Genomic DNA, 24,747 nt, shown 5'->3' with positions numbered 1-24,747 from the left:
ATCAAGCTACAAATGGGGTTTTTTTCACCTAGGACTTTTTCACCAAATTCAACTAGAGCTTGTGTCATTCAAATATTGGATCTGATTTTGCCATATTTCACCTTGATTTGTTGGAGAATGTAGTAGGGCAGCTATTAATTCAAATTCTCCTTAACCTTAATAATTGCTTGTGAACTTTAGTTATCTTCTTGTGTTTCTTTATTAGATATTTTCATCAAACAATTATCAAGAGAAAAAACAATAAAGACAATGGACACAAGTATTAGGCTCTAAGCTAGGACAAAACCCCTCCAAGGGGAAAACCCAGAAAGAATTTATTCTCTTCTTATAGGATATGATTCAAATAAAAATACAAGACCCAAAACCCTAGACCAAGTCCTCCTCCAAGCACCAAGTCAACCCTCCAAGAATTCCTTCCAATTAGGGCAAAGATCAACTAAGACAACAAAGGTCAATTCTGCTTCAACTAGCTTCTAGCTTCCAACTTCAACTTCGGCCCCCAACTTTGAACCTTCAAATTCGACTTTCAATCTTCAACCCTGTAGAAGTCGTAGAGACCTTAATTCTGGCACATGTCAATCCTTCAAGAAGTCTTCCTTCAAACAAACCCAAGTCTCCAAAGTCATTGAAAGTCAAACTAGAACCAAATCAGAGTATTCGACCCTCCTACAACTTGGATCTACAATTCTCGATCTTTTGCAATTCAAACTCACAATTCTTAGCATCAGTAGATGTAGAAACCCTAACCTTCACATGTGTGAGAGAATAACACCCAAAAACATTTTTTATTGACTCCTCCTTGCTTCCTTGATCTTCACTCTAGTTTCTTCCTTTTTCTTTGCCTCAAATCAAACTTCTTTCATGAGATGATAGAATTAATGATGATTGAGATTGAAGTTGCTTGTATTTATAGGCTTTCCACGAGGTCAAATAACATCCTCTAGGTTGACTCTTCACTGCCAAGATCGACTTGTGCTTGGAGGCTCATAGGATTTTCTAGACTCAAAATTAATATATTTTACATGTTACAACTTTGCAAATAGGGTCTTAAACAAATGGTAAGGACTCTCTTGACTCAAGAAAAATATTCATTTGACATGAAAAATCATAGAAGCATGAAAAACATGCTTGACCGACATGACCATCAAAATAGAGCATGAAACCCATGCTTAAAATTTTTTTTTTTTGTTTTCCTTTTCTTGTAACATAAAATATAAATAATGACTTGAGTACATTTACAATTATGAAGACCAAAACTAGTTACATTTTCCAACACTCCCTCTTAACTAGGGTTGTATTCATAATTGTACACCTGGTACAAGGTTATTCTCAAACTGAAGAGTTCTCATAAGAAGAGTCAGATTGTTAAGCCATCTTAAGCGTCAATATCATGACCAACATTGTTAACATAGTAAGGCCTTAACTTGATAAGCTCTTTCTTATACAAGAGCATAATGTTAGGAGGTTTTACGTGAAATACCACACTACCCGTTCAAAGTACATACCCCATCTGAATGTTCATTAGGTATGTCCTTTAAGGACTATTCTTGTCCTGGATTCCCAATCCTCAAAGAATATAGGTCGTCTTCGACCACTCTTGTCTTTAATACATGTCCAATCTTAAAAGAGTGTTGGTCCACTTCATATCTTGGATTTTTCTATCCTCGGGAAAATCACATATGCTTATCCAATCCTTTGTTCTCCATTCTCCCTCCATGGAATTCACTTGGATGTACAATTTTTAGTCCTAGTCAAGTGCATGACGCATGAAGAAAAGAATACAATGTGATGTTCATCACTAATCCCTCTCAATCAAAGAGGAGATCATCATTCCCTCTTGATTAAGGAATTGATCCTTGCTCCTTTTATATTATTAAGGGAGACTTCCTACTCCCTCTAAAGCATAAGATAATTTTTTCACTTCCTTTCAATTGGGAATTCATAACCAAAAGCTCTTTAGCTTGTCTTTATAAGTGTATCACATACCAGTTCTTCTTGGAGATAACTACGTGGCTCCTTTCCTTTGTATCTCATCATATTGAGTTTTCATTCTTCCTAGATGTCGTAGATTCATCTTTAATATTTTGACAAGATTCAGGCCATCAATCTTCCATATCAATTTCCTCTATAAATCACCAATGAAGACATTATATTAAGCCTTATCAAACTTCAAGCTAGTCATATCTCCCTCCTAAGTGTGATCTTTATTGATGTAGGAACATGAAAATAAGTTTATCTTCTTACATTGCTACATTTCAATTCCAAGATGATGATATAAACATCTTGAGTTCACAATCCTTTAAGGATTACCAAAACCAATCACTCAATCCATATGTTCTTTGAATCAAGTTTTAACATCAATAGTTGAACTTTCCTCAATTGTCATTATGTATTTCAACATCCTTACAGGTAGCAAAACAATATGTTAACTAGATAACCACAATCAAAATATTAATATTAGACTTACCTTATCATGATGGCCTCTTTGATCAAAGTATTTGCTTAATTAAATCATTTGAGATCAACATCCTTTCACATGATCCATATCCATAAGAATCTTTCTCCATGCATTCATTTTAATCAGGTTGCCCAAGGATTCAACTTGATTACCAAGCTATAACATCTTCCTTGGAGTTGTCATTGTCAACTCCCTTTATTTCATTCGAAGACTATACTTGGTGTTGATCAATATTGTCATATATATGCCATGCAATCTTGTGTGAGAGTCTTGATCTCTAGCCACTCCAAAGAATGTAGAATTTCTTCTTTCAAGCATCATGTAACCATATGTAAGACTTACCAACCATCTATTTCTTGTAATATTCTGGATCCAGGTGGATATTGTTGGTCACCCACCTATTCCACTTGGAACCTCACCATTGTTTCTTTCATTTTTTCAATTTCCTTAATTGTAGCACAGTTTACTATTTTTGGTTGTTTTTAGGTCCTGAACTTTCAAATCTGTTTTGAGGCCCTAAACAACGTTTTCTTATCAAAATTCCTCTAGGGATTATTAGGGAAATCGCATCGGCAGTTGTATTCCTCAGAGAGATATTTCCAATGAGGTATCATACGTGTCAAACAAAAATAATATGACCAAGTCATGACCCCAGGAAGTTGGCTGCCCAACTAACCCCAACGGGGCCCATAAACTATTGGTGTTACATCTCCTTGGGTTAGGGTTTTGGTTGTTTAGGGTTTTCTCTTATTGTTCAATAATAAAATGGCCCTTTAGCCTTATTATAACTCAGTTAAGAGCCATGTAGCCACCACATCTCTTCTCAGAGATAAGCTACCATCGCCCAAGCTATATTATTTCCATTTTGTTTGTAAGCATAGCTCAACGTTTTTATATTAAAGAAATGAAGTGTTTTTTTGTTGCATCTCTCTGTTTATGATTATATATGTAAGTTGTAGTGTTCCTGTTTAAGTTCGGATCAATGATATCAGAGCGGGTCTTCTCTTTCTTTATTTTTCTTTGCATGTCCCCAACGAGGTCATGGTATAAGGAGTTAGGGCTCGATCTGGTTGAACCATTGCAGGATCAGACTCGCAAAACCTGACGACCTCCCATGGTGTAAGAAAAGAAAGATGAGGGGGCAGGAGATCCTTTCAAAATGTTGCTCGAGGAAGCCCTCCAATAATAGAGGGACGCGATGATGGATAAATTTTCTGAGATCCTTCGACGACTACCCACAAGTGATGCATATTCATCCAGCAGCGACTCTGGAGGTGCTACTCCTTTTAAGGTACAAGTTAACTTCACTATTCCCATATTTGAAGGCCTGATAGATGTAGACACCATAGATAAATGGTTAAATCTATTGGAAGGATATTTTTCAGTTCATGACTTTTCCAAATGAGAGAAGATTACCTGTGCACTTCTCAAAGTCACGCCACACGTCAAGAACTCGTGGGAAATGTACTATGAAAAAAGGGACGAGAGTGAACCCTTGCTGTTTTCAACCGCACCCACTTGGAATTCTTTCTGAGATTCCGTCAAGGAACAGTATTACCCTTTTGGGAGCTATGAAGATAAATACATAAAGTGGACCACGCTACTGCAGGGAAGGGACCAAGATGTGTCAGAGTTCACAAATTATTTCCATTCCCTTTGCACGAGGCTGGGTATCAAGGATACTAAGCGACATTTGGTGCTCAAGTACCACAACTGTCTACACAAGTACATTTAAGACAAGATGGAGTCCCTGGACATCTACTCACTTAGGACGACGTATCGGTACATTGTAAAGATTGACCAGAAGTTTAAACAGAAGAAGAGGTATTTTGGATCTGCGAATCCAAAGAAAGGAAAAGGCGCCCCCAAAACACAAAACAAAGGACCAAGCCAAGGCAAGGCTACCTAGGAAAACCCACCAAAGGTGCAAACAAAGAAAAACACCACAAAGATGAATAATGACACGAGAAAATGGTGTGAGTTCCATAAGAGTTCCACTCACAATACAAGTGAGTGTCGGGCCAATCTGTCCCTAGTGGCCAAGATGCAGGTTTTGAATTTGAATCAGAACCCGATAAGGGAACTGACAAAGGGAGGAAAACCATTGATGCGAAGCCTAGTGCAACTGTGGCTACCACAAATATATAGAAAATTGAGTCTGAAGATCCAGAGGAGGGGGAATTCCTCTTCCACTCATAGATGTTGGTGAAGGGTTCTTCGTTGCAGTTCATTGTCAACAACAGGAGCCAGAAGAATCTCATTTCAGAAAAGGTTGTGAAGCAGTTGGGCCTAAAGACTACCACACATCCATAGCCATACACCATTGTGTGGCTTCATCAAGGATGAAATCTTCACGTCAGCCAGTAGTTTTTCCTTGCCTACAACATCAAGCCCTTCATAGGTGGAGTACTGTGTGAAATTGCTCCTCTTGAAGTTTCTGACATATTGTTAGGACAACCATACTTGTGGAAGCAACATGCTATATATGAGTCTAGACCTCATTTTGTGATTATTACTTTGGATAATAAGTTTTACAGGATACCATAGGTAGCCCCGCCTACTGCCATCTCTTTGATCACTGAAAAGCAATGCTGTAAGATCATTTCCCATAATAGGAAATTTGTTTTTCTTATGATTTTCTCCCAAGGGAAGAAGAAGGTTATGGCCACGGCTTCCAAGCAGGGCTCCTTTTCACAGCAGCATCAGATGGACAAGGTCGTGGAGGAGTACATGGATATTTTTGCCTCACCCACAGGGGTACCTCTACACTGTCAGGTCAAACACTCCATCAATTTGAACCTAGGTGAACCACTTCCCAGTGGACCAATCTATAGACACTTTGTTATGGAGAAAGATGAGATCAATAGGTAGATTCAAGAACTACTACATAAAGGGCACATCAGGCTAAGCTCATCACCCTATGGGAGCCCGATTGTATTGGTACAAAAAAAGTATGGGACCTAGAGGCTCTGTATTGACTATCGGGCATTGAATAAGATCACTGTCTAGAATAGGTACCCAATCTCTCGAATTGATGACCTTCTGGACCAGCTCAAGGGGGGAAAATATTTCAGCAAGATTGACTTGAAGTCAAGTTATGACCAGGTGCCTATCAAACCCTCCGATGTGTAGAAGACTTCCTTCAAATCCAAGGAGGGCCAAGTTTTCGAATGGTTGTTCATGTCGTTCGGATTGACGAACGCCCTTGCAACCTTCATGAGACTGATGGATGACATCTTGTGACCATTCACCAATGCATTTGTGGTGGTGTATTTAGATGACATATTGATCTTCAGCCAAAGTTGGAAAGAGCACCTCAACCATATTCGATAGGTCCTTCAAATCCTTCGACAACACAAGTTGTGTGCTAACTTGGAGAAATGCACCTTTGGCCTAACCCAGGTTCAATATTTGTGGTACATCATTGATGAGCAAGGTGCACATGTGGACCCACCCAAGATACAAGTTATTCGAGATTGGCCAGCCCTAACCACTCTAACAGAGCTCCACAATTTTTTGGGTCTTGCCAATTTCTACCGTAGGTTCCTGTTGGGATTCTCTCATATCACTTGGTGTTTAAGTCAAGTCACCAAGGGCGGAGTGAAAGAAAATTTCTTTTGTGATCCAAACTTGAAAAGGAACACAACAAATTAGAGATATAACCATAAACACTGAGATGCAACAGAAATAACACTTCCTTTCATTAATATCAAATAATGAGATAGGTTTACAAACATAATGGAAATAAGATAGCTCGGGTGATGGTAGCTTATCTCTAAGAAGAGATGTGGTGGCTACATGCCTCCGAACTGAGTTACATTGAGGCTCAAAGGCCTATTTATTATTGAGAAATAATGGAAAACACTAAACATCCAATAACCTAACCTTAGGAGATGAAGCGCCAAAATTGTGGGCCTCGTTTGGCTAAATTGGTACATCAAATTCCCGGGGTCATAACTTTGGCATATGATCTTCGTTTGGCTAAATTGGTACATCAAATTCCCGGGGTCATAACTTTGGCATACGATCTCCGTTTGGCTATCATAATGCCTCGTTTCAAAGATCTTTTTTTTCCCTAAAAATGTCGTTTAGGGCCTCAAAACGGCTCCGGAAGTTTAGGACCTGAAAAACTGCCAAAAATAGTAAACTATGCTACAATTAAGGAAACCGAAAAACTGAAAGAGACAATGTTGGGGGTCCAAGTGGAATAGGTGGGTGGCCACCGATATCAACCTAGATCATTTTTGTTAGAAACCCAACAATGAGCGTTCTTCGAGTTGAAGAATTGCCTATGTTCTGCACTAGTGCTCACATTACGAGACCTACAACAACCATTTGAGATTAAGACTAATGCCTCTGACTATGCTATTAGTGTAGTTCTTACTCAGCATGGGAATCCAGTGGCTTACCACAGTGAGACACTGTCCAAAAGTACCCCACTTACGACAAAGAAATGTATTCCATCATGTAGGCATGCCATCAATGGAAGCATTACATTATGGGGAAGGAAACGTTCATGCACACAGACCACCAACCTCTACAATTCATACAAACACAAGGGAAGTTTCAGAATGATCACCATCATAAATGGTCAACCTATCTGCAATAGTTCTATTTGAACATTAATTATAAGAATGGAAGCACCAATAATGTCGTTGATTGCCTCAAGCGACCACTGGTCATGGCGCTAATCACTGTGCTTAATTCTTGTGAACACGAGACATTGGGGTGGCTGCATCTTTACAAGAGCGATCCCGAATTCAGCAACATTTACCACACACTCCTCAAACGGAAGAAAGTTCCAAATTTTCACCTTCAGGATGCACTGTTATGTCACTTGGGACACATCTGTGTTCCTTCAAGTGAGTGTGCCAAGATGATTTAGGATGCACACTACAGTCAGGGCATTGGACATTTCGTAGTAGAGAAAACAGTAGCAGTATTGCAGAAACTTCGTCAAGATGTTGGGAAGTACATTAGATCCTGCACCACCCACGCCATTGCCAAACCAACCATCAAGAAGCAAGGCATGTATACTCCTCTACCTACTCCTAGTTGGCCTTGGGAATCTATCTCCATGGATTATATTTGGGCCTTCCTTCTACTAAGCACAGAAATGATTATTTTTTCATGGTCATCAACAGATTCTCTAAGATGACCATCATGGTGGCATGCAAGAAGAGCATCACAGTAGAGGCCATTGCTAAACTCTTCTTTGAGCGAGTGTGGGTACACTTTGGGATCCCACAGTCCATTATCTCATATCAAGGCAACAGATTCCTGAGTTCATTTTGGTCAAGTCTCTAGTTTATGTTGGATACAAAACTTAATAATTCTAGGGTTTTCCATCCCCAAACTGATGGCCAAACAGAGGTTGTCAACAGGATGATCATACACATTCTGCGCATGTATAACTCAAAGCATCCATGCACATGGGATGAAAGTCTCCCCTATGTCCAACACAGCTATAACGGAGGTCTCCACAGCTCAACAAGTCACATCCCCTTTCAGGTAGGGCTGGGATTTCAACCATTATGCCCCATTGATGTGGCCATACCATTTGCAGCCACTCAAGTAGATTCAACTCATGTGCAGTCTGAAGCTGAAAGGGTTGGCAACTTCATTGAGTGCATTCAGCACATCTGCCAATAGGTCCATGATATATTAGACAAAGCTAATGCTAAGTACAAGCAACGCCATGAACAACATCGAGTGTCGCACAAGTTCCATTGGGCGACAAAGTTGGGCGACAAAGTTTGTAGAACAATTTACTATTTTGGCAGTTTTTGGGTCTTGAAATTCTGAAGCCGTTTTGAGGCCATAAACGACTTGTTTTGGGCAAAATTTGTCTCATGATTATTGGGGCGATCGTGTTGACAACTGTAGTCCTCGGAGAGATATTTCCAACGAGGTATCATATGCGTCAAACGAAGATAATATGACAAAGTCATGACCCTGGGAAGTTGGTTGCCCAACTAACCCCAACGGGGCCCATAAACTCTTGGTGTTACATCTCCTCAAGTTAGGGTTTTGGTTGTTTAGGGTTTTCTCCTATTGCTTAAGAATAAAAATTCCCTTGAGCCTTATCGTAACTCAGTTCAGAGGCATGTATCTGCCACATCTCTTCTTAGAGATAAGCTACCATCGCCCAAGCTATCTTATTTCCATTATGACTGTAAGCATAGGTCAATAGTTTTCTATTAATGAAATGAAGTGTTTTTCTGTTGCATCTCTATGTTTATGATTATATCTGTAAGTTGTAGTGTTCCTGTTTAAGTTCGGATTATATTCTTATATTTATGAACCCTACTCTAGAGAAGAGATACTTATAATATTTGTACCTTTGCTTCCATACAACCATGTAGTCAACTTTTCTTGAATGAGCCTGCTTCTTATACCTGTCAAAGATAGGTTTCCTTTTCCAAGAAATATTTTCATTATGCCTTTCTTACTACAACTTGACCATCTACATTCCTTCATCCTTCAAGAGTATTGTTTCCATACTAGATGGAATATATACCAGTCATGTCATAATGTTCTTTCCAAGAACCTTCCAAAATGATGGTTCGTATAGGATCTTGATGATCCCTCTTTGTAAAATGACTACCTCTAAGTATATGATGGAAAATTCTTGAATGAACAATAATATGCATTGTGGTCACAATATTCTCATTCTTGAAATCTAGATGGTTCCTACCAAACAACTTAATCAGGTAGACTCTAATTATTCTACTATTATATACTTCTTTCTATGATGCCATGTTTTTAAAAAAATCAAGACACTTGTTATTATACTTTATACTTAACAAAAGAAAGGAAAATTTCATAAAGAACCTGGTATGGATAAAGCTTCTTTCAATAGTAAATATCCTTTGGATCTTCTCCTTTCGACTTCTTCTCAATTTCTCTCTTCTCTTTAGCTATGCGAGCTTCACTTATTTCCTTTATTTTGTTATTCACCTTGTTTGGTCAATCCCTCTTAAAGTGTCCATACTCATTGTATCCAAAGCATTGACTCTTGGAAATATCTATCTTTTTCTTGGACTTTCAAAATTTCCCTTAAGTCGTCATTCACGAAAGTTTTTGACATCAAAGCAAACCAAAATCCATTCACATTACAACACAAAGAAGCAACTCACATAGAGAAGGTTTACATAAGTCGTTCACTAAGAGCACATGGAATCCATTCAAATAAAACAACAGTTAATTCATTGCACAAATTCCCTTACGGGAGTGTGTGTTCCTCATCTCTCGGGTATGTATATGACTAGCTATGATCATCTATTCTCGGCACACAAGGATCGACCCCCAAGTATTGAAATTTATAGTTCTAGATGCCCTGAAAATGGGCTCTAGTCATTCAGCTTAGGGAAAACAGAGATATGGCCAACTGGGCCTCGTAATTTCGAGCCAGAAAAGCTTCTCAAACACAAAAAATCATTTGATACATAGGTCGAAACCATGATCAAGTTAAATTGGTGAAAAAGATGGAAATGAAAGAAAACATTTACGTGAAAACACAACCAAGGCATCTCCATACCAAAAATTTGGAATATGGGAGCAAACTTGATATAATAACAACTAGAGTTGTGCTACTTGACTCCTACGATGTAGAAGACGCTGGTGCCTACTCGCATTCTTGTGCGTGCAACATATATTATTATATTACTCTCGGAAACTCCATTCTGTCTCAGTAAAGGTCATGCCAACAGGTAGGACCAATTACTCCATAAAATATTGAAAACAACTGCCAAATCCTCAATATTATCACTTGAACATGTGGACTATAAATAAGCCAATACATACATCAATCATAAACATCTAGTTGTTGAACATAGTGACAATGTTTGTTCACTTTACAAAAATACCTAAATAGGTAAACAACAACAAGTAATTACAAAATTTACAAAGCAACTTTACAATAAGTCTACCCAAGCTTTGCCTCTCCTAGGCTTATGGGTTCTCTTCTTGCATCATATTTTCCTTGAAGGTTGCTTTGGATTATTGCAAGTCCTCTTTGCCACCTGTTTTTGCCCTTGCATTATGTTGCACAATCTCTTTATCCTTCTTTGAATGAAGCTCTGGATGTAACTTCCAACATAATTTAGTGTCATGCCCATGCATCTTCCAATGAGTATAGAAGAAATTTCTCTTGTTTGCTGACATAGAATTTCTCTCATGCGAAGGAGAGTCATTATGCTTGATGCCTATAATTTGATTCATTATTTTAACCATTATCATATGTTTCTCATATACATCCATGCAAGGGTCAAATGCATCACAAAAAGTACAAGGGTACTCATTCCACAAGTATTCCAAACTACCATGCATTGGAAAACACCCATGAGAGTTATACCTGTCTCCAGGGCTGCAACTTTGACAGAGTGGAGTGGATGATTCCATGCAAGGTCCATTCAAGCATTCATCTTGCTTGGGAGATGAATGAACATTGTCACAAGGTGGTGACATCTCATCCTTAGATGGCCGATGTGCCTCAGGTCGTTTAGAGCATTCTCCAAACTCCCTTCGACCATATCCCAATCCCTGATACTTCGGTCTCTCCTCCACCATAATTGGATTGGTAATACCTTGGCAATTTTTATCGAGGCCTCCACCTTCATAACCCATCCTGGAAATCAACTTCATACCTCTGCCTTTGGTATGTTGCTCAAACGCTGCAAAAGAAGTGCTATGCACATAAACGGAACGAATGGTACTTGAAATGCTAATTACCTCCTTAAACTTATCATTCATGTTTTTGGCTTCTGATGACGACGACAATGATATTTCATATGAATATAGCCACCCACTCTTATCCACTAGCATATGGTGTGTTTCTTGAAGATGTTTTCAAAATGCACATGCATCATCTTCGAAATATGGTCCAAAACCACTATTTGAACCATGACCACATACTGGCTTCATTGTAGAGGTTTATCTGGATGGTACAAGAGTAGAACTTTCAGCAACTTGTTCTTCAAACACATGCTGAAACTGAAGTCACACGCGTCTCTTCTCCTCTTCAACCATCTTTAGCATCGTTCTCAACTCTATGTTCTCCATACGAAGAGCCAAATTCTACTCCTCTAGCTCTTTTGAGAGTCTTTTGTCTGCCCATTCTTGCAACTTTGTCAACTGGTGCTCTGATACCAAAATGATCTAAAGTTGGAATAGGTGTCTTCTTCCTCTTTTCTAAAATCAAATAAAAACAAAAATAGGATTGTGTTGACGCTTTGCAAGATAAAATGGGTCTTGAAACAAACAGGTTTTTTCAATGTCTCTTCAAGTCATGAATTAGTCTTCACATGCAACTTAACATAAGAAACATAACAACACATAACTCTTGCAGGCATAATGAAGAGATAACAGATTATTTGTTGATGGAGTTCACCCTTTCTGGGCTACATCTATGGGCCTGGTAACATAGCTAGACCACTCATATATTCAATAGAAAAATGGAGTACATAAATAGTTAGCTGATGGTAAACATGTGGCTATTACCCCTACAAGGTAATTTTCTCATGAAAATAACTCTCACAAACAACAACAACACAAAGAATCTCCTACAAAGATGTCATACTGCAACTGAAATGAGCTAAAATGAGCATGTGGGCACTTCAATTCCACATTGAAGCACATAACAAAACTTCCCCCGACATAACATAATGAGAAAAGTGAACCTAAGATAAACACTGCAAGTTACAACTGTTGTAGTAGACTTTTGAAGGTGAGAATACCCCTACAAGGCCTTCTCCATGCCCAAACACCTTACAGAAATCGCATTTGAGTTACATGATTAATTGTTTGATAGTTGACAAGTTGAGTAAAGTGAAAAGCCAAGGTGTAGGTGCGTGACCTTATTTAAGATATCCATGAGCTTTGTTGACGAAGACCATCTTCAAAGAGGCACTCCATGGAAATGGGAGTTATTAGTAAAAGGGCCATGAACAAGGTGACAACGAAAGATAAAAGCACGAGAGCAAAGGTGAAAACAGTACATCAGAGGGAAAAGATAGAAGTGAGGAAAAAGCCTTTTTTTTGGTGTGTATATTTGTGAGGAAGGAAATGGAAATCTAACCCGAATGGCAAAATTTTGCGACAATATTGAGTTATGTTATTTATTGTGCACGATTACGATTACCATTATTATTGGGTGAAGGTTCCAAACCTTCATATGAGAGAGAGGCACTGGTTGGACAGAAGCGCGCGCATTTGGGTTAGAGATGGTGGGATTTTTACAACGGTTAGTTCCACACGATTTTCAAAATTTGCGACACATGAATAGGAATAATTAAGTTTGTAAGATGTGTGGCCAAAACACACTTGTGAATCTGAGAAGTAGTGGTGCCATCAATATCAATTTCTGTTCATTGCAAAATTCGTATGGGGAATTGTTGGGATAATTTATGCTTGGCATTTCATGTGGTTCCATGGTCTAGTGGTGAGGACATTGGACTCTGAATCCAGTAACCCGAGTTCAAATCTCGGTGGAACCTCGTTGCTCTGTTTCACAACCAATGGTTGTGTTTTTCTTTTTCTTTTTTTTAATGCGGTGCGAAATAAGATTTGAGCACTTTGTGTTTGTTTTTCTTTTAATGCGGTGCGGTGCGGTGCGGTGGGATGATGAAATAAAATAAGTCCATACTTCTCCTTTTTGGTAGATTGAGGCAACCTATTATTAGAGTAGAGTGAGTGATGGATGTGGCTCTGGGTTTCACAGAAACGTCCATGCACAAAGCGATCACAGCTCCGTTGTAGTCTAGCTGGTTAGGATACTCGGCTCTCACCCGAGAGACCCGGGTTCGAGTCCCGGCAACGGAATTTTAATTTTATTTTACATTGCGGGTTTTAAAAATGTTAATGTTTTTGTTTTTGTATGAGGGAGGACAGAGCTGGAATGGGATTGTTCTTTTTTCATCGCGGCAACGGGGTTTCAAAACTGTTTTTGTATGTATGAGGGAGGACACAGCTGGAATCGGATTTTACTTTTTCCATTGTAACATCGCGGAGCGGAGATCTTCTGGGATTTAAATGTATGTATGTATTTGTATTGGAATCCAATCTAATACAAATCTAAAAATAGGTCAAGGACCTGACGATGCGTCTGCCGGGAGTCGAACCCGGGTCTATTGCTTGGAAGGCAATTATCCTAACCGTTGGACTACAAACGCTTTGCGGCAAACACCTGCGCCTGCTCACCTTCCGCACAAGGAAGGAAGGAAGCTCTAACCGTAACCGTTGGACCGCAAACGCTCTCGCTGTAACAATTATGGTAACCGTCTTGCAAACCACAAAATGTAAATGTGAGAGCGCATAGTTGATGATAATACTAAATTCCCACTGAGATTCAAACCCCAAATCTCACGCAAACCAATGAATGAATATTATTCGACACAAACATCATCGGCTTCTTGTTATTGGTAACACGTACATACAGAAAGACGGAAGGGAAGGCGTGGAACGTCGCAATATATTCCCACATGCGTAACGCGAAATACATTTAGACATTGGATAATGAAGTAGAGTGCAGTCTCTAGTGTCTCTTCGGAGACATCCGATAAAATTGGAACGATACAGAGAAGATTAGCATGGCCCCTGCGCAAGGATGACACGCACAAATCGAGAAATGGTCCAAATTTTTTTATTGATTAATTAATCACAGCTTCTTTTTATTTTTATTATCCTCGTTTATTTATTAATTTAATTAATCACAGCTTCTTTTTATTTTTATTATCCTCGTTTATTTATTAATTAATCACAGCTTCTTTTTCTTTTTATTTTTATTTTTATTATCCTCGTTTATTTATTAATTAATCACAGCACTTTTTTATTATCCTTTTCTATTTATTAATTAATCACAGCTTTTTTTATTATCCTCTTCTATTTATTAATTAATCACAGCCTTTTTTATTATCGTCTTTTATTTATTAATTAATCACTCCTAGTACCCTTGCTAGAATAGGGGTTTTCTTGCTAGTACCCTCGATAATAATGATTTTTTGATACTCAAAGTGCACCTAGGATGCATGTATGAGCCTCCAACTCATGGTTATGGTCAAAGTTGGCAACAATTTCCAAGAAATGATCTTTGAAGGTGATTTATGTGCGAATGAAGGTGAATCTTAAAGGATATAGAACATGGGTTTCTTGGTAGGATGCCCCAAATTGAGTAAGGTGAGGGCCATTTGACAAAATAAGGCATGATTTGAGATTAATGGTTGGTTATTTAATTAAGGTTTTCCTAGATTTCATGTTGTGCCCATATTTAAAAAAAACAGGCAAATACAAATTATGCTCATATTCGCAGAATAGGCAAAATAAAATTGGCTTATGGTTAGAAATTAGGTTGTAATTTATTCTCAAAGATACCTAATTGATTCATATTCTTTCAGATTGAGTAAATGGTATTTTGTAATTTCTTCCCAATTCCAAGATTGGGGAAATGAATTCAACATGCTCTTTTAGTCCAAAGAATTGAGCTCTATTATTCTGTAATTAGAGGTATGATATTTAATATATGAGGTTGGTTGATTTCCAAAGACATTTCTCATTGGTTGTGACTTGATCTAATTTTCCTCCAAGCACGTTTCATAGGTCGGGAAGGAAACCTCGACCCAAGTAACATCCCATTGTTTTGTATTTTTTTACTTAAATTAGTTTCCAATTTTGATTTGGGTTTTATATTGTAGCATTTAGATCATCTTATTGTAGCACTTGATTTTATGTTTGTAGCTATACAGTTAGGTAAATTGTAGCATTTTATTTTTCCTTTCTTTTTCATATATTTACCCATTTATTTATAGTCTTCATGTTGGTTTGATATGTTGTCTCTTGCATTTTCTTTTGTGCTACTATAATTTAATGCAATTCAGAGTTATTATAGTCATATTTTGATAAATGAATAATCACTTTCTACATGTACAAGAAAAATCAAGGTGAAAAATTGTACTTCAAATCCCTTTGGGAGGTTAGCTGTAAAGAAATTAGCAATCAATTTTATTACGGCCTTTATACTTTTCCTAAACGATACCTTATTTCACATTTCAGTGATATGTTTCAGTTGATTGTGAACAATATCTATAATTATCTAATGCTCAAATCTAACCTCGTTTTTATAGCAAGAACACTTAAGCTGTTAAGTCAAAGACTACTTCCTATGCCTCATAAGGAGGTCTAGAACAAAGAACTAGTCACTGACTTTTGAATCTAGTTTGTTCATCAAAGATTTAATTTCCTTTGGACACAAATGGTTTATAAATTCACTAAATGGCATAGAACACAAGATCATACTATAGTCATATTCGTGCATATATAAGCAATCTAGACATGATATTTAGAGCAATTGAATTCTGGTCACACTTACTATCAGTTATGTGAAGAAAATGAGATCGTCTTAGGTTTCCTTCATGAATCAGTTTCTTCATATTTGATTATATTACAGAATGATTCCTTTTCTTTACAACTAGAATGATTCATGAGCTTTGATCCCACACATACTGTGCATGCATCTTGCAAGCTTACAAGCCCCGGGTTGGCATTTAAATGTAATGGAATTTATCTCATATAAATCACCTAACAATGATGATGATAACAATGATAAAAATCAATGACTAATAACGAAAGTGAAGAATGTGATCACAATGATGAAAAATACTCATTGTTGTTGTTTTTCTCATGGTTATTGATCATTTTTTTCATTGTTATCAACATTATTGATTTTATTGTGAGTGCTCTAAATTGATGCTATCATCATTATTAATCAACCCCCTTTTGACCCTATAAACTCTGCTCTTATTGAAATATTATAATCTTTTCCATGCCATTAATGGGAAAAATTGCACCTAAAGCGATACAAGGTAACTTGTTAACTATTTATTATTATTTCCAATGTTTTAATGATTTAAAGGGATTAATTAATATTATTTAGCACTAATGGCGATTTTAATCCAATCCTTGTAACCCACACAACATTCAATAATCCCCATCCATGGTTGATATGGTTGTGGACCTCCAAAGTAAGAAACAAAACATGGGTTTTCTTTCTGGCACCTTTAGGAAGCTCTTGTGTTCATTGGATCAACTCCAAGATTATTGAAGGAAAAATTAGTCACTAGTAAACATCACAGTCAACAAACCTCAATATGGACCATTTAAATAAGGTAATTGGTCCTATGCAATAGTTCACACAAATTCACATGCCTCCAATGATGTGCAGTTTGTGTAATTTGGGTTAAATTCTAAAATTGCATGGGAATCCACTAAGTTTACCCGACATGATTTATTTTTATATGTATTCATAATTGCTATGCCAAACACAGGGTATTCATGGAATACACCTGCTTGTTATATTCGCCATGTAAAAACTATATAACTCGACCCTTGCATATTGTAAAGATCCATTAGTCAAATCAGTAAATATAGTATAATGTTCTAAATATATATTTCGATTGATCTAATCGCTAGGAACTTTTGTATTTTCTTATGTATTTTTTAGATAGATTAATAAAACTCCATTGTTGGTTTTTTTTCGAGAGGTGATTTTGGTTAAATCCTGCGTGTGATTTAGTTCCCTCTCAAGAAATGTGATGTTGGTTGAGAAGGGACCAATAATTCAACCATGTTGCCCCTGTTTCATTAACTTTGTAGTGTAGCTTGGATTGTATCTCATTTATAGATCAAGTGAGTAACTCTTTCAATTTATACTTAAGTCACATATCAATCCTTTGCTCTTTATCTAAATTGCATACTAATACTTTATAATTAGATTTTATTTGATTCCCTTTCCTTTCATTTATCATCGGAAATATAATTAGATATTCTTCATTTCATAACCCAAATTTTGTTCTAATCTATTAACTCATAATTAGATTTGTGATTCAATTTTTTAGACGCATTGATGCTCTATTTTGGTTAATGCTTCTAATTTATTTTCATTTTCAAAAGCAAGACTGACCATTGAATGACAAGGATAACATGTTGCAACTATTCATGGTTACATGAACACCTTGTTCAATAATCGTGAAATATCATAACTTGTCAAGAAGGATGTTTGTGTTGACACCACAATGATCACGATATGTCTTAGAATTCCTTCCTTTCCTTGCAATTACATTGATTTTTGATAGAAGTGATATTTCTTAGAAATTATGAGGCATGCCCTCTATAATGAGTATTTGGCGTTCAACTAGAATAAAAATGCCACTGCAAGGTATTAGGAATCATGGATGGGTCTAGGGTCCTTGACTATAACTAGGGACTGGAGGGTTAACGAGAACCCCTCGCACTAAGCCTTACTTCTTTGGCTCAGGCATCATGGACGACAATTCCTCAAATCATCACATATGACCTTTGTAGGGCATCAATCACCTCTAAATGGTATAGGTTAGTTATGAATAAATAATGGGTCTTGAGGAATATACCAGGTTAAGGAATGAAAATAAGGGTGTTAAAACCTAAATGAACCTTATTAAGCTCAAGTCGTATGAATAACAAATATAACCCATCAATTTAATCAAGCTATAGCAACATATGCATCCTCATACTATTATTAATGCATCAGATCCCATTAGAAATCCGTAGTTAACTTAAAGTTCCCCACATTAAAAAATTGTTGTTGCACATGTGCTCCTGTGAGCTCCCCTGGCGCGCCCAAAGGCCTCAACTACCTTGCATTCAGATCAACCCACAACGGCCTTTTGATGTGTCCATGGAGTGACCGAAGCCACTGGAGGATGGAGATCTTCCTCTAGGAAGTCAGACTGAGCAAAAAGAAAATGTAGATGCCTTTGCATTCTTGATCTCAACCATTGGCCCTCCAAAAACCAGACTGTCGACATCCAAGTTTGTGAAGAAACTCGAAGATATCCCAGAGATCTCTCTCCCTTTGTCTCTACCTCTTCAGACGGCGTTGTCTCTAGAAGAAAGGGGATTGGTTGGCCAGTTTACAGGACTATGGCCATCCCCTCGTTTGGTTCAAAAATGGGTTGAAAGGAACCATACCTCTTCATTAAGCAAAAAAATCTCCATAAGATTTTGTTGAAGAGGGTATTACACCTTTCACTTTGAAACAAAGGAAGATCGAGACTTAATCTTCAGAAACGACCCATACCTCATGGACATGGTGGGGTTGTATCTAAAAATATGGACTCCTGACTTCGACCCTGAAATGGATGCTCCCAGCGCTGTGCTGGTATGGGTAAGACTTCCTCACCTTCTTCTTCATTGCTTGGGAGATGAATTTTCCAAGGCCATCGGGAATGTTGTCGGGAAGTATATTGACATATGTGAACCAAAAGAGAACATGCATGCATGTCTGAGGATTTGTGTCAAAGTGGACCTAGGAAAAGGCCTTCCGGAGGTAGTAAAGATCAAAGTAGATCAATGGACGCACATACAATAGCTGGCCTATGAGCAGATACCATTAAAATGCAAGGTATGTCATGAATATGGTCATTTTACAAATAGATGTCCAAAAAAACAAGAAAGTGAAAACCTAGAAGAGTCTGAAACAAAATGGGAACAAGTTAAAAATAAAAAATCAGCAAACTAACAATCCCTCTCTTCATCAAGCCAACCACAAGTTCCCCTTGATCCTTCTCCATCATCTCCCATCACAGCCAATCCCCCCATAATCCCTTCATCCTTCATTAATCCAACCCATTTGGACCCCTTGACGATCCTAATATACCTCCTTCATTCCCCACCTCGCCCCCTCATCTCTCCCCTCCCATACCCTCACCCCATCAATCCCTAGTACCCATCGTAGCCCCCTTCCCTCATCAGTGGATAGAATTCTAACAAGGAACCAATCTAAGGAATCTCTCTAGATCTTAGATCACCAAAAGAAAGCAGGAATAAAATCTAACAAAGAGCTTAGAGATGAAGCGGCAGAAAAAGAGATGGATTTAGGAACACAACAGCCCATGGATTCCTTTTTTGGGAAAAGCTCTGGGAACAATGAGAAAAACCAAAATCATCAAAGAGGGAGAGGTCCCTCAACTCACCAACCAAATAAATAATGATTGTGGTCTGTTGGAATTGTCATGGTTTGGGGTCACCTTTTAAAGTAAATGCAACAAAAGATATTTTAGTAAAGGAAAACCCATATATCCTTATGCTCCAGGAGACCAAAACTAGTTGCCAGGACTCAGAAAAAATGATAATTTTTTTTTTTAAATTATGAAGGAACAGCTCAACAAGCCATAGGGGCCTCAGGGGGAATTTGTACACTATGGATGAAAGGAAAGTGGGAGTTGCTACAACAAAAAAAGGAAAAACATTGGATTAGAACAGATCTTAAAGAGATAACCACCAATGAGCAATTTTGCATCGTCAACATATATGCTCCTAATCAATTCAGGGAAAAAGAACAATGCTGGAATACAGTTCAAGAGACCTTAAATGAAACTCATAACAGAAAAATAATTTTGGGAGGGGAACTCAATATTGTCCTAAATTTAGAGGAGAAATTTGGAGGGACTTACCATGCAGACCCCTCAAGGGATGCCATTGAAACCATTATGGAAAAAATGAAGAAAATGAGATTTCTTAGGTTTCCTTCATGAATCAGTTTCTTGATATTTGATTATATTACAGAATGATTCCTTTTCTTTACAAGTAGAATGATTCATGATCTTTGATCCCATACATACTGTGCATGCATCTTGCAAGCTTACGAGCCCCGGTTTGGCATTTAAATGTAATGGAATTTATCTCATATAAATCACCTAACAATGATGATGATAACAATGATAATAATCAATTAATAATGGAGAAAGTGAAGAATGTGATCACAATGATGAAAAATACCCATTGTTGTTATTTTTCTCATGATTATTGATCATTTTTTTCATTGTTATCAACATTATTGATGTTATTGTCAGGGCTCTAAACTGATGCTATTATCATTATTAGTCAACCCCTTTTTGACCCTATAAACTCTGCTCTTTTTTAAATATTATAATCTTTTCCACGCCATTAATAGGAAAAATTGCACCTAAAGGGATACAAGGTAACTTGTTAACTATTTATTATTATTTCCAATGTTTTAATGATTTAAAGGGATTAATTAATATTATTTAGCACTAATGATGATTTTAATCCAAGCCTTGTAACCCACACAACATTCAATAATCCCCATCCATGGTTGATATGGTTGTGGACCTCCAAAGTAAGAAACAAAACATGGGTTTTCTTTTTGGCACCTTTAGGAAGCTCTTGTGTTCATTGGATCAACTCCAAGATTATTGAAGGAAAAATTAGTCAGTAGTAAACATCACAGTCAACAAACCTCAATATGGAGCATTTAAATAAGGTAATTGGTCCTATGCAATAGTTCACACAAATTCACATGCCTCCAACGATGTACAGTTTGTGTAATTTGGGTTCAATTCTAAAATTGCATGGGAATCCACTAAGGTTACCCAACATGATTTATTTTTATATGTATTGATAATTACTATGCCAAACACAGGGTATTCATGGAATACACTTTCTTGTTACATTTGCCATGTAAAAACTATATAACTCGACCCCTGCATATTGTAAAGATCCATCAATCTAATAAGTAACTATGGTATAATGTTTTAAATATATATTTTGATTGACCTGATCACTAGGCACTTTTCCCCAGTGTAGCCAAGGTTGATATACGAACAAATCAAATCGCTATATAAATGGTTATATGGAGCTAGAGCCGATATATATATATATATATATATATATATATATATATATATATATAAAGTGATAGCTGCATATTGAAACAAGAAAGAAACAAAGTAATATATCGGATTCGCAAAAGAAACAAGTGTTAAAGTGTTTAAGATCTGGACCTTATATATATATATATATATATATATATATATATATATATATAGTGCATTTTATAAAGTTCGGCGGGTCCGCAATGTTATGGATGATTGGTTCCGCTGATAGCACCGATTGCGATTTGCGATTGTGGGCCGGACCCGAAACATATATACATTGTGTTTAAAAGTCCCGGCGGGTCCGCAGAGCAATGGGTGTTGGTTCCGCCGATTGCGATTTGCGATAGGCGGATCCGATATTTTATATATTACATTTTAATATTTCTGGTGGGTCCGCTATATAGCATAGCGCATTATGTACAGGCATTTGGTTCCGCCAATTGTGATATGCGATGGGCTAGACCTGAAGCATATATATATTATGTTTTATAAGCCCCGACAGGTCCGCGATCATCGCATAACACTTTGCGATATGCGATGGCTGGACCCGATATGGTATATATTATGTTTTATAACTCTGGTGCGTCTGTCATATCGCAAAGCGCCTTTGTATATGTATATGGTCCCACTGACTGCGATCAACGATAAAGATCCCATACCCAATGGTTTATATGCTATGTTTTATAACTCCGGTGCGTCTGTATTATCGCAGTTTATTAAGGATTGGGTTGATATAACAATGGAAAGCGCCGACTAGTATTTGTGATGGGAAGTCAACGGAGCACTGAACAGGCGGATCCGATAGATTTATTAAACAGAGTTAATTCCTTTTAGTTTCACTTTGTGTGTTTTGCGTCAATTTCGCTGTGTAAACGGAAAAAATTAATGTTAAAACCGAATCTGAAGAGGAAGGCAATTGGGTGTATTTTCTGGTGTTTTGGCCAATCAAAACGCATCTGATACATACGTAAGCCCAGGTTATGCACAAGTCAAGCACAATTTATTATGATTAAAGCGGATTAATTATTATTAAGGCATATACAGAGGAACTCGACAGCAGATTAACAGAGCCGAAAGACCAGCAGTCATTGTCATGTTCAGTTATTTTATGTTCTTTGAGATGTCTTTACCCTCTATGTAATATTTTGTAATAATTCTTACTTCAGATAGTTTGAGAAACAATTTTAGTAGTTTGACAGTTTTAGAGATCAACAACTGTTTCACAATGTATAAAAAGAGGAAAATTTACAAAGAAGTGGGGTGTTGTTCGAATTTTGGAGAACCTGGAGACTAAGCCACTGTATTCCTGATATAGTTGTTGATTAATGAAAGAATCAGAAGTTTCCATGAATTTTTGGGTATAATTTTGTAACTTCTCTGTCATGTGTCATCTTATGTTTTCTTCTTTCAAGTATAGTAATGAAGTTGCAGGTCTTTATTTGCTTATGTAGATAAAGTTAAAATCCCTTAAAAGAGCGCTCATATACTTGAAGTTTTCATCTTCCTTTCTAAGTTATAGATAATAGTTTTTGTGTAAGGCAGCATATTATATTTAACTTCTCCAAGGGTCGCAGATAATAGTTTCTGTGTCAAGCAGCATATTTTCTATGATTTAGTTCTCATTTTCATAATTCTTCTAAGTGACGTATAGTAAGTTCTGTTTTAAGCAACATATTATCTTAAACTTCTCCTTATAGCTTTATTCATTCATCATTTATATCTAGCAACAAATGGCATTCTGAGATTTTCTGATCACACATGTATTAAGGGTTAAACACCAAGTTTTCCAGGTCCTTCATTTAAGAATACAACAAACAATAATGTGACAAATAAGTGACAACAAACAATAATCATTAATGTCTTAAGCAAAATTTCTCCACAGCCAGGAAATTGGTTTCTTAAGGTACAACACAAGGGATGAATGGAAGAAGGACGAAGACGTGTGGCCACTCATTCAAAAGTTGCAGAAGATCCCAATTCAAACAATATTGCTAGAACTTGAAGAGGAAGGAAAAACCTATTGGAAACTGGAGCAGTCACAGAAACAAGAACCCGACGGATATGAAATCGATCAATTTCATAGTATCTCATCAAGTGGAAGAACTTACCCGTTGAAGATTCCACATGGGAGGACAAGAATTTTATACAGAAGCATCAAGAACTACTCAAGCATTGAGGACAACACTTTTTGAAGGAAAGGGGCATGTTAGGCCCCTATACTACTAGTGTAACTCTTTATTGTTATTAGTACAACCCCCTTATTATATTTTTGTACCCATGTAGTCCCCATATTGTTACTATTGTGCCCCATAGAAGCCCACTATTGTTATTATTGTGCCCTTACATTATTATTGTTATGTTGGCTCTAATTATATTATGACCTCTTAGACTCTTATATATAAAAAGGAGGTCGTGTCATTTGTATCATCCAAGAATTGTTCATTTGTGTAATGTAAAGGAGGTTGCCCCCTCGAAGAGGCTGAATTCTAAGGCATTTATCTCTCTTTTCCATCTTTTTGTGAGGTGGTTACATAACAGATTATTGAAGGAAGCGTTAGTCACTAGTAAACATCACAGTCAACAAACCTCAATATGGAGCATTTAAATAGGGTAATTGGTCCTATGCAATAGCTCACACAAATTCACATGCCTCCAACGATTTGCAGTTTGTATAATTTGGGTTAAATTCTAAAATTGCATGGGAATCCACTAAGGTTACCCAACATGATTTATTTTTATATGTATTGATAATTACTATGCCAAACACAGGGTATTCGTGGAATCCCCCTGCTTGTAACATTCGCCATGTAAAAACTATATAAAGATCCATCAGTCTGATAAGTAACTATAGTATAATGTTTTAAATATATATTTTGATTGATCTGATTGCTAGGCACTTTTGCATTTTCTTATGTATTTTTGAGATAGATTAATAAAAATCCATTGTCCGTTTTTTTCGTGAGGTGAATTTGGTTTAATCCTGCATGTGATTTAGTTCCTTCTCAAGAAACGTGATGTTGGTTGAGAAGGGCCCAATAATTCAACCATGTTTCCCTTGTTTCATTAACTTTGTAATGTAGCTTGGTTTGTATCTCATTTACAGATCATGTATGTAACTCTTTCAATTTATACTTAAGTTGCATATCGATCCTTTTCTCTTTATCTAAATTGCATACTAATAATTTATAACTAGATTTTATTTGATTCCCTTTCCTTTCATTTATCATCAGAACTATAATTAGATATTATTCATTTCATAACCCAAATTTTGTTCTAATCCATTAACTCATAATTAGATTTGTGATTCAATTTTTTAGATGCATTGATGCTCTATTTTGGTTAATGCTTCTAATTTATTTACATTTGCAAAAGAAAGATTGACCATTGAATGACAGGGATAACATGTTGCAACTATTCATGGTTGCATGAACACCTTGTTCAATAATTGTGAAATATCATAACTTGTCAAGAAGGATCTTTGTGTTGACACCCCAGTGATCATGACATCTCTTAGAATTCCTTCATTTCCTTGGATTTACATTGATGTTTCATAGCAGTGATATTGCTTAGAAATTATGACGC

At 36.9% G+C, this 24,747-nt stretch overlaps 4 non-coding genes across 4 annotated transcripts; 3 read left to right on the top strand and 1 right to left on the bottom strand.

Annotated features, from left to right (window-relative positions):
* Positions 1-12,882: 12,882 nt before the first annotated feature.
* Positions 12,883-12,954, top strand: TRNAQ-CUG (transfer RNA glutamine (anticodon CUG)). Its single transcript has one exon. It is a non-coding gene; the product is annotated as a tRNA-Gln (tRNA).
* A 252-nt stretch (positions 12,955-13,206) lies between these two features.
* Positions 13,207-13,279, top strand: TRNAE-CUC (transfer RNA glutamic acid (anticodon CUC)). Its single transcript has one exon. It is a non-coding gene; the product is annotated as a tRNA-Glu (tRNA).
* Positions 13,280-13,557: 278 nt separating this feature from the next.
* On the bottom strand, positions 13,558-13,629 carry TRNAG-UCC (transfer RNA glycine (anticodon UCC)). The gene has a single exon. It is a non-coding gene; the product is annotated as a tRNA-Gly (tRNA).
* A 367-nt stretch (positions 13,630-13,996) lies between these two features.
* Positions 13,997-14,099, top strand: LOC149188753 (U6 spliceosomal RNA). Its single transcript, XR_016256603.1, has one exon. It is a non-coding gene; the product is annotated as a U6 spliceosomal RNA (small nuclear RNA).
* The last annotated feature ends 10,648 nt before the right edge of the window (positions 14,100-24,747 follow it).

Source organism: Pinus tabuliformis, chromosome 3_1, assembly GCF_031772625.1.
Source record: "Pinus tabuliformis cultivar Carrire ecotype Pingquan chromosome 3_1, CPIR1, whole genome shotgun sequence".
NCBI classification, from domain to species: domain Eukaryota; kingdom Viridiplantae; phylum Streptophyta; class Pinopsida; order Pinales; family Pinaceae; genus Pinus; species Pinus tabuliformis.
The sequence above is the reverse complement of the archived record's forward strand: the minus strand, read 5'-3'. Positions and strand labels throughout refer to the sequence as shown.